This window comes from Onychomys torridus, chromosome 14 (genome assembly GCF_903995425.1).
Source record: "Onychomys torridus chromosome 14, mOncTor1.1, whole genome shotgun sequence".
Classification (NCBI taxonomy): Eukaryota; Metazoa; Chordata; class Mammalia; order Rodentia; family Cricetidae; genus Onychomys; species Onychomys torridus.
The window spans coordinates 45539485-45546186 of NC_050456.1; positions in this window are offsets into that span (position 1 = coordinate 45539485).

Sequence of the window (6702 nt, forward strand, 5' to 3'; positions counted from 1 at the left end):
GGAGTGAAGGTTGGCTGCATGTCCATTACACTATTTCACTAATATTAGCTGTATACACTGTACTTCTGGCAGGAGCTTAGTAGCCGGGGAATAGAGGTGGAGGTGCCTGGGGCCAGGAACAAGAGCTTAGTGGTAGACTACTTGGCTAGTTTGCTCCAAGCCTTGGGTTTTGTGCCCAGCATCACAAACTAAGAAGACAACAGATGCAGGTGTTCAGTGGTCCTGAGCACAATGTGGCTGGAGAAAGAGGCAGGATCCAGAGTCTTGACGCGCTGGGTGTCTGGTCAACAATGCTGACATCCCATCACGCAGATTAAAGAGCCCAGGTCCACTCGAACCACCTTTTACCAGGACCGTTCTGGGAAGTGCAGGGGCTCACCATCGCTTTCACTGAGGAACGGATCAGAGCTCCAAATGGGCAATGGGTGGTTTACACCTGCATGCTGTCTAGACTCTCACTGTTGGCCTAAAAAAGATTCGAGTCCTGCCCGGAGCACATCTTAGCGAAGGCACGGACCCTCCCTCTGGGGTGGGTTTGACTCGGGAGCGTTTGCTTTACTGGAGCCAATCTGAGGGCTACGACAGTGTTACTTCCACCTGGGGAGAGAGGGGTGCTTCGTGGGGAACGGCTGTGTCTTCATAACGTGCTCTCTTGCAACTGTGTGACTCCTCCTCCACCACAAAACCACAGGAGTGCGGCTGTGCCCCAAGCCAAGCTGTGTTTATGAAGACAGGTGGCGGCCCAGATTTGGCCCATGGGCTGCAGTTTGCCCCGGTACAGATGCCAACTCATTTGTATTCGTTTAGTGTTCTGCCATGTCTTCATGGCTAGGGTGCTTACCGTGTCCTGTGAGAACCAGACAAATGCAGTTGGCTGGTAAGACTCGGCTAAGCATTGCAGTCGCTCACATGCACTGCTCAGCAGTGTTCACAGACTTGGACAAGGGTGGAGAACACACAACTCAACGTAACGGTGAAATTGACGGCTGCATGTGCTGCTGCACCTGCAATGGCAAGATTCAGGAGCACAGGCAGAAGGAGGCCAAGTTCAAGGCTAGCCTGGGCTACATAGTGACCTGACCACCTGAATTCACTCCCTGGACCCCACCTTGCAAAAGGAAAGAACTCCTGGAAGTTGTCCTTTGACCTCAACATGTGTGTATCAACACGGTGGTATGCATGTGCATACAGGTGTGGGCACACACATAAATATTCATCCGAGAAAGAGGGCGCTGGAGCTGGAGAGAAGGCTCCGCCCATGCCGTCTACCTTCTTGGTGTCAAGGTCAGCAGATGAGCACTAGTGCTAGCCCAGCCTTTCTTCCCAGGGGGCCTAGATCTTGGTCACATGCTTCTCTCGCCAGGGGGCAATGAGACTCCATCAGAAGCACACAATCGGGGCTGGAGAGGTGGCTCAGAGGTTAAGAGCACTGTTTGCTCTTCTGAAGGTCCTGAGTTCAATTCCCAGCACCCACATGGTGGCTTACAACCATCTGTAATGAGATCCGGTGCCCTCTTCTGGCCTGCAGGGATATGTGTAGACAGAACACTGTGTACATAATAAATAAATAAATCTTAAAAAAAAAAAAAAAAGAAGCACACAATCTTAAGAATAGGAATGAAAATCCAGATGTGGTGTTGCAAGCCTGGAATCCCAGCACTGGAGAGGTGGGGGTAGTAGGATCAGAAATCCATGGACAGCTGGTGTGGCGGCACACACCTTTAATCCTAGCGTTTGGCACATAGAGGCAGGCAGATCTCTGTGAGTTCAATCAAGGCCAGCCTGGTCTACATGTGAGTTCTGGGCCAGCCAGGGATGTATATAATACATAGTGATAGTCTGTCTCAAAACAAGCAAGAGAGAGAAAGACAGGTACAGAGAGAGAAAAGAGAAATCCATGGTCACTCTCAGCTACACAGTGGGTTAGAGGTCACCCTGGGCTACCTGAGACCTATCTCAAAAAATAAGAAAAACAAACTCTAAAAAACAAAACAAAAAAAACAAAACAAACAAAGCAAAACAAAACAAAAAACTATTGGAAGCCCTGTTTCAAACAAATACGACCACTGGGGAAGGTATAGAGCTCTGTGTGAGTTACTTTTCCATTGCAGTGATAAACCATGCCCACAGGTAACTTCTGGAGGAGTAAGAGTCCATCATGGCAGCAAGTGTCAGGCTTCATGGCAGGAACAGGAAGCTGAGAGATCTCATCTTTAACACCCTCCCCGCAACACACACACATAAAGCAGAGAGGACCTGGAAGGAGGCAAGAAGATGAACTCTCAGAACCCGCCTCCAGTGATCACTTCCTCCAGGAAGGCCACCCATCCTGAGCCTCCAGGGCAGTACTGCGAACACAGGACCAGGTGTTTATATCATTCAAACCACAAGTTCCAAACAAAAGCTAGGGTTGTAGTCAACAGGGGAAACGGGCCCTTAGGAGGCCAGTTACTACTGCTGGCCACCACAGTGGAGAAGGATGTGACTAGAACCTGGAGTGGACAGTTGCCATCCATCCTACCCCAAGCTGGCCATCCTGACCTGTCTTTGCTTCGACTACTTGCTCATGGTATTATGAAAGCAACAGGTGTTGAATAGGTCCCATACTATGCTTGGCAGGCTAGGTGCAGTCAGTGCCCTTTTTTAACTTTGTTATAGTCTCATTGTGTAATCCAGGCTGGCCTAGAACTCAAGATCCTTCTGCTTCAGCCTTCTAAGTGGTGGGATGACAGGTGTGTACCATCATACCTAGCTTGTAAGTTTTGACTATATTTTCAACTTACAATGAGCTCATCAAAAATCCAGGTATATCTGTACTTGCAAGGACATCCCGATGGATACAAAACTATCCCAGATCACGCCTGAGGCCACAAAGGTCCCCAGCCACTGCCTGAGAAACAACACCCTACCAGCAGTAACACGTGACTGTCTGCCTGAATTCCCTCCTGCCCTGATCCTTGGTTCAGCCTCAGCAAATGGGTGAGGCAGGTGTATGACCTGTGTCCTATAACTGGAGGAACAGGTCAGGGAGCTGAGAGACTCACAGGGACCTCTCTGCTGCTGGGTGGTGGAGTTCACCTGAGCCCAGCTCTGCTGCCTCCAAACTGCCCAAAGACCATGTTCTCTTGCCATGAAGAGGTGCAAGGGTAACCTAAGGGCAGGGGTAAACTGTTTAGTGTCTTTCAGGGCTAGGTGGCCAGGGTCCTACACTCCTGGCCCCATCTTTCACCAGGACGAGATGGTGACAGCAGAGGACAGGCCCACTCCATCTTTCTTTTCTTTGGGGATGGTGCCTCATGTAGTCCAGGCCTTGAACTCACTCCACAGCTGAGGATGACCTTGAACTCCTGGTCCTCACGCCTCTACCTCCCAAGTACTGGGGTTCCAGGGGGCACCACTATACCTGTTTTATGCAGTGTTGGGGATTGAAGCCAAGGCTTCACGAATGCCAGGCAAACACTGTAGCAATTGGGCTAAGTGCCCATCCCTCCTGAGGTCCTCGTGCTGGGTACAATCCATGGTACAGAGTGACATCCTCTGAAGTGCGTGCAGGCCACCCTGCTGTGACATGTGTCACTCACAGCAAGGCAGTGACATAAGTCTCTAGGAGCTGACCGCAGTCCTGGTGGCACCAGTCTCCTGCAACCAGTCTTGGCATGTCTGACTGGTTCTCGGACATCGTCTTCGTCTCCCATGAGGGCAGCTTTGCCTGAGCTCTTCGCCAGCTGGTCCAGGACTTGGGAGCCGGCAGCCAAGGTTCCCTCCTCCTGCCACTCCGGCCTATCCAAGAACAAGATCAGGCAGGAACAGAGTCCAGTGTAATGGGAGCTTTTTCATTGCCCTCAGCAGCCCCTAAGCACACACAGCTTTTAAAAAACAACCATAAGAATAATCACGTTAAGCCAGCACTCAGGAAGGTCAGGATTCAATGCCAGCTTGGGCTATGTGGTGAATTCCAGGCCCCTCTGGGCTCTAGCAAAACCCTTCCTCCAAACAGAAAACAACCACCACCACCATCGTAATAATAAGGCTTTGACTTGGAGTGTGGATCAATGATAGAAAGCTTGCCTAGCATGTATGAGGCCCTGAGTTCAAGCCCCAGCACAGGTAAGAATGTGGATGTGGTGATGTAGGCCTGTTGAGCAGGAGGAGCAGGGTTTTTTGTTTGTTGTTTCACAGGGTTTCCCTGTGCAGCTTTGCACCTGTCCTGGATCTCACTCTGTAGACCAGCCTGGCATCGAACTCACAGAGATCCACCTGCCTCTGTCTTCCAAGTGCTGGGGTTAAAGGTGTGCGCCACCATGCCTGGCTGAAGATCAAGATTTTTAGGGCAGCCTCAGCTACGTAATTATCTTGAGGCTACTATATGAGACTCTGTCTCAGAAAGAAAAAAAAAAAAAGGCTAGAGAGATGGTTCAGTGGTTAAGAGAGAGAAATGGTTGATTCCCAGCACCCACATGATTGATCACAACCATCTGTAACCCCAGTTCCTGGGGGTCTGATGCCTCGTCTGACTTCCCTGGACACAGGGCGCTCCCACGCTCGCACGCTCTCTCTCTCTCTCTCTCTCTCTCTCTCTATATATATATATATATATATATATATATATATATATATATATGTGTGTGTGTGTGTGTGTGTGTGTGTGTATTATGTATATGTATATATGTGTTATATATATATAAAACTTTAGTTTTTGATTGATAGAAAAGTCGAAGCACAAAGTTCCTATACATCCACCTGCCAGTTTCCCCAGCTGTTAAACTTTGACAGTAAGGGGCCAGAGAGAGTTCAGCAGAGAAGAGCACTGGCTGCTGCTTTCCCAGAGGAAAGGTGTCAGTTCCTAACACCCACATGGTGGCTCACAACTGTCTGTAACTCCAGTTCCAGAGGATCCGATGCCTTTCTGGACTCCACAGGCACTGCATACACATAGTGCACATACTTACATGGGGGCTAAACACCCCCACACATAAAAAGATAAGTAAAACCTCAAAAAGTCTTTTATGGGCTATTTGTCATAAGGAATAACCCAGAATGGCTACATTAACTAAAGGCCACATTTCATTCAAATTCCTGTAGTTTTTGTCTAATGCCATTTTAAAATGACATTTATTGACTGTGTGTGATGTGTGTGGGTGTACATGACTAGTGTGAAAGTCATGTGGCTTCTGGGGATGAAGCTCAGGTCATCAGAATTGGCAGCAAGTGTCTGCCTGCTGAACTGTTTTGCTGACCACTGTAGACACCATGTAGATACCCTGTACTCAGCTGTTAAGTGTCCCTGGCTCATCTTGGCTGTGACAGCCTCTCAAACTTCCTTGTCTGTGATGACCTTGGTTGTTTTAGGGGTTCAGGTCACCCTGGTTATCTGCTAGACTGCCCTCAACTGGGTTTGGTGGGTTTACTCAGGGGATAGCTTTGGGGGAGGACAATCGGAGGTAAGTCATGACAATGTCCTTGATCACTAGCTAAGCTAGTGTGGTCAGGTATCTCCAAAATTAGTCTGTCCCTCCATCCCCATGTGTCCTAAAAAGGAGTCACTGTGCTTAGCCTACATTTAAGGAGTGGGGACATCAGGCTTCAAGATTTGAGGGTGGAGTAAATAAATTAGTTGAAATTCCCCACGTGAGATCTGTTTACTACTTATTAATTTCTTTATTCAGCCCTTTGTATCAGTGGTTCCCAGGCCATGAATTCAAGGCAGAATCAGAAATACTAGAAAAACTGATGTCCATACTGAACATGTGCAGACATTCCCTTCACCATTTACTCCTGAAACAACACAGCTTAGCAGCTAACCACATGGCATTTACATTCTATTAGGTATTGTAAATAATCTACAGCAGTGGTTCTCAACCTTTCTGGTGCTACACCCCTTTAATACAGTTCCTCATGGTGTGGTGACCCCCAACCACACAATTATTTCATTGCTTCTACATAACTGTAATTTTGCTACTGTTATAAACTGTAGTGTAAATATCTGATATGTAGGATATCCAATATGTGATCCCAAAGGGGTAGTGACCTACAGATTGAGAACTACTGATCTAGCAGTTTGAGGGGGCGTGTATTGGGGATCAGACTGAGGGCCTCGTATGCTAGACAAGCACCCTATGACTGAGCTTCATTCTCAGCCTCAGAGATAAAGTACACGGGAGGACTTACGGAGGTTATGTGCCAATACCCTGCCATCCAACTAAAAGACCTGAGCATCCATAGCCTTGAGTGCCTGTGAGGGGTTCAGAGCCAACCTCCAGTCCTGAGGGATGACTGTGTCTATCAGCACTGACTCCAGAACAAGCTACGTCACAGTACAGATTCACTTCACTTTGGGTTATGTTCTAATACTACAGTCTATTTTGCTGCTCAAATTTGTTCCTACTTTGACCACTGGAATTAATTGGCCGTTTCTTTCACATGTCAATTTTTTTTTTTTACACTCAATAGCAACATTATTGTTGTGGGATAATCTTTTTGTATACTGTGAAGATGTCTCTCTGCCAAGGCACCTTCTGATTCATTTACTAGAGAGCTGAATGGCAATAGCTGGGCAGTAAGAGGTTGGGTGGGACTTCCACAAAGAGATTGGAAATCTGGGAAGGGGAGAGGTGGAATTCACTGATGAGATGCAGAGTTCTGTACAGTATGGAGAAAAGGTAATGGCACAACATAGATGAATATAAATGGGTTAATTTAAGT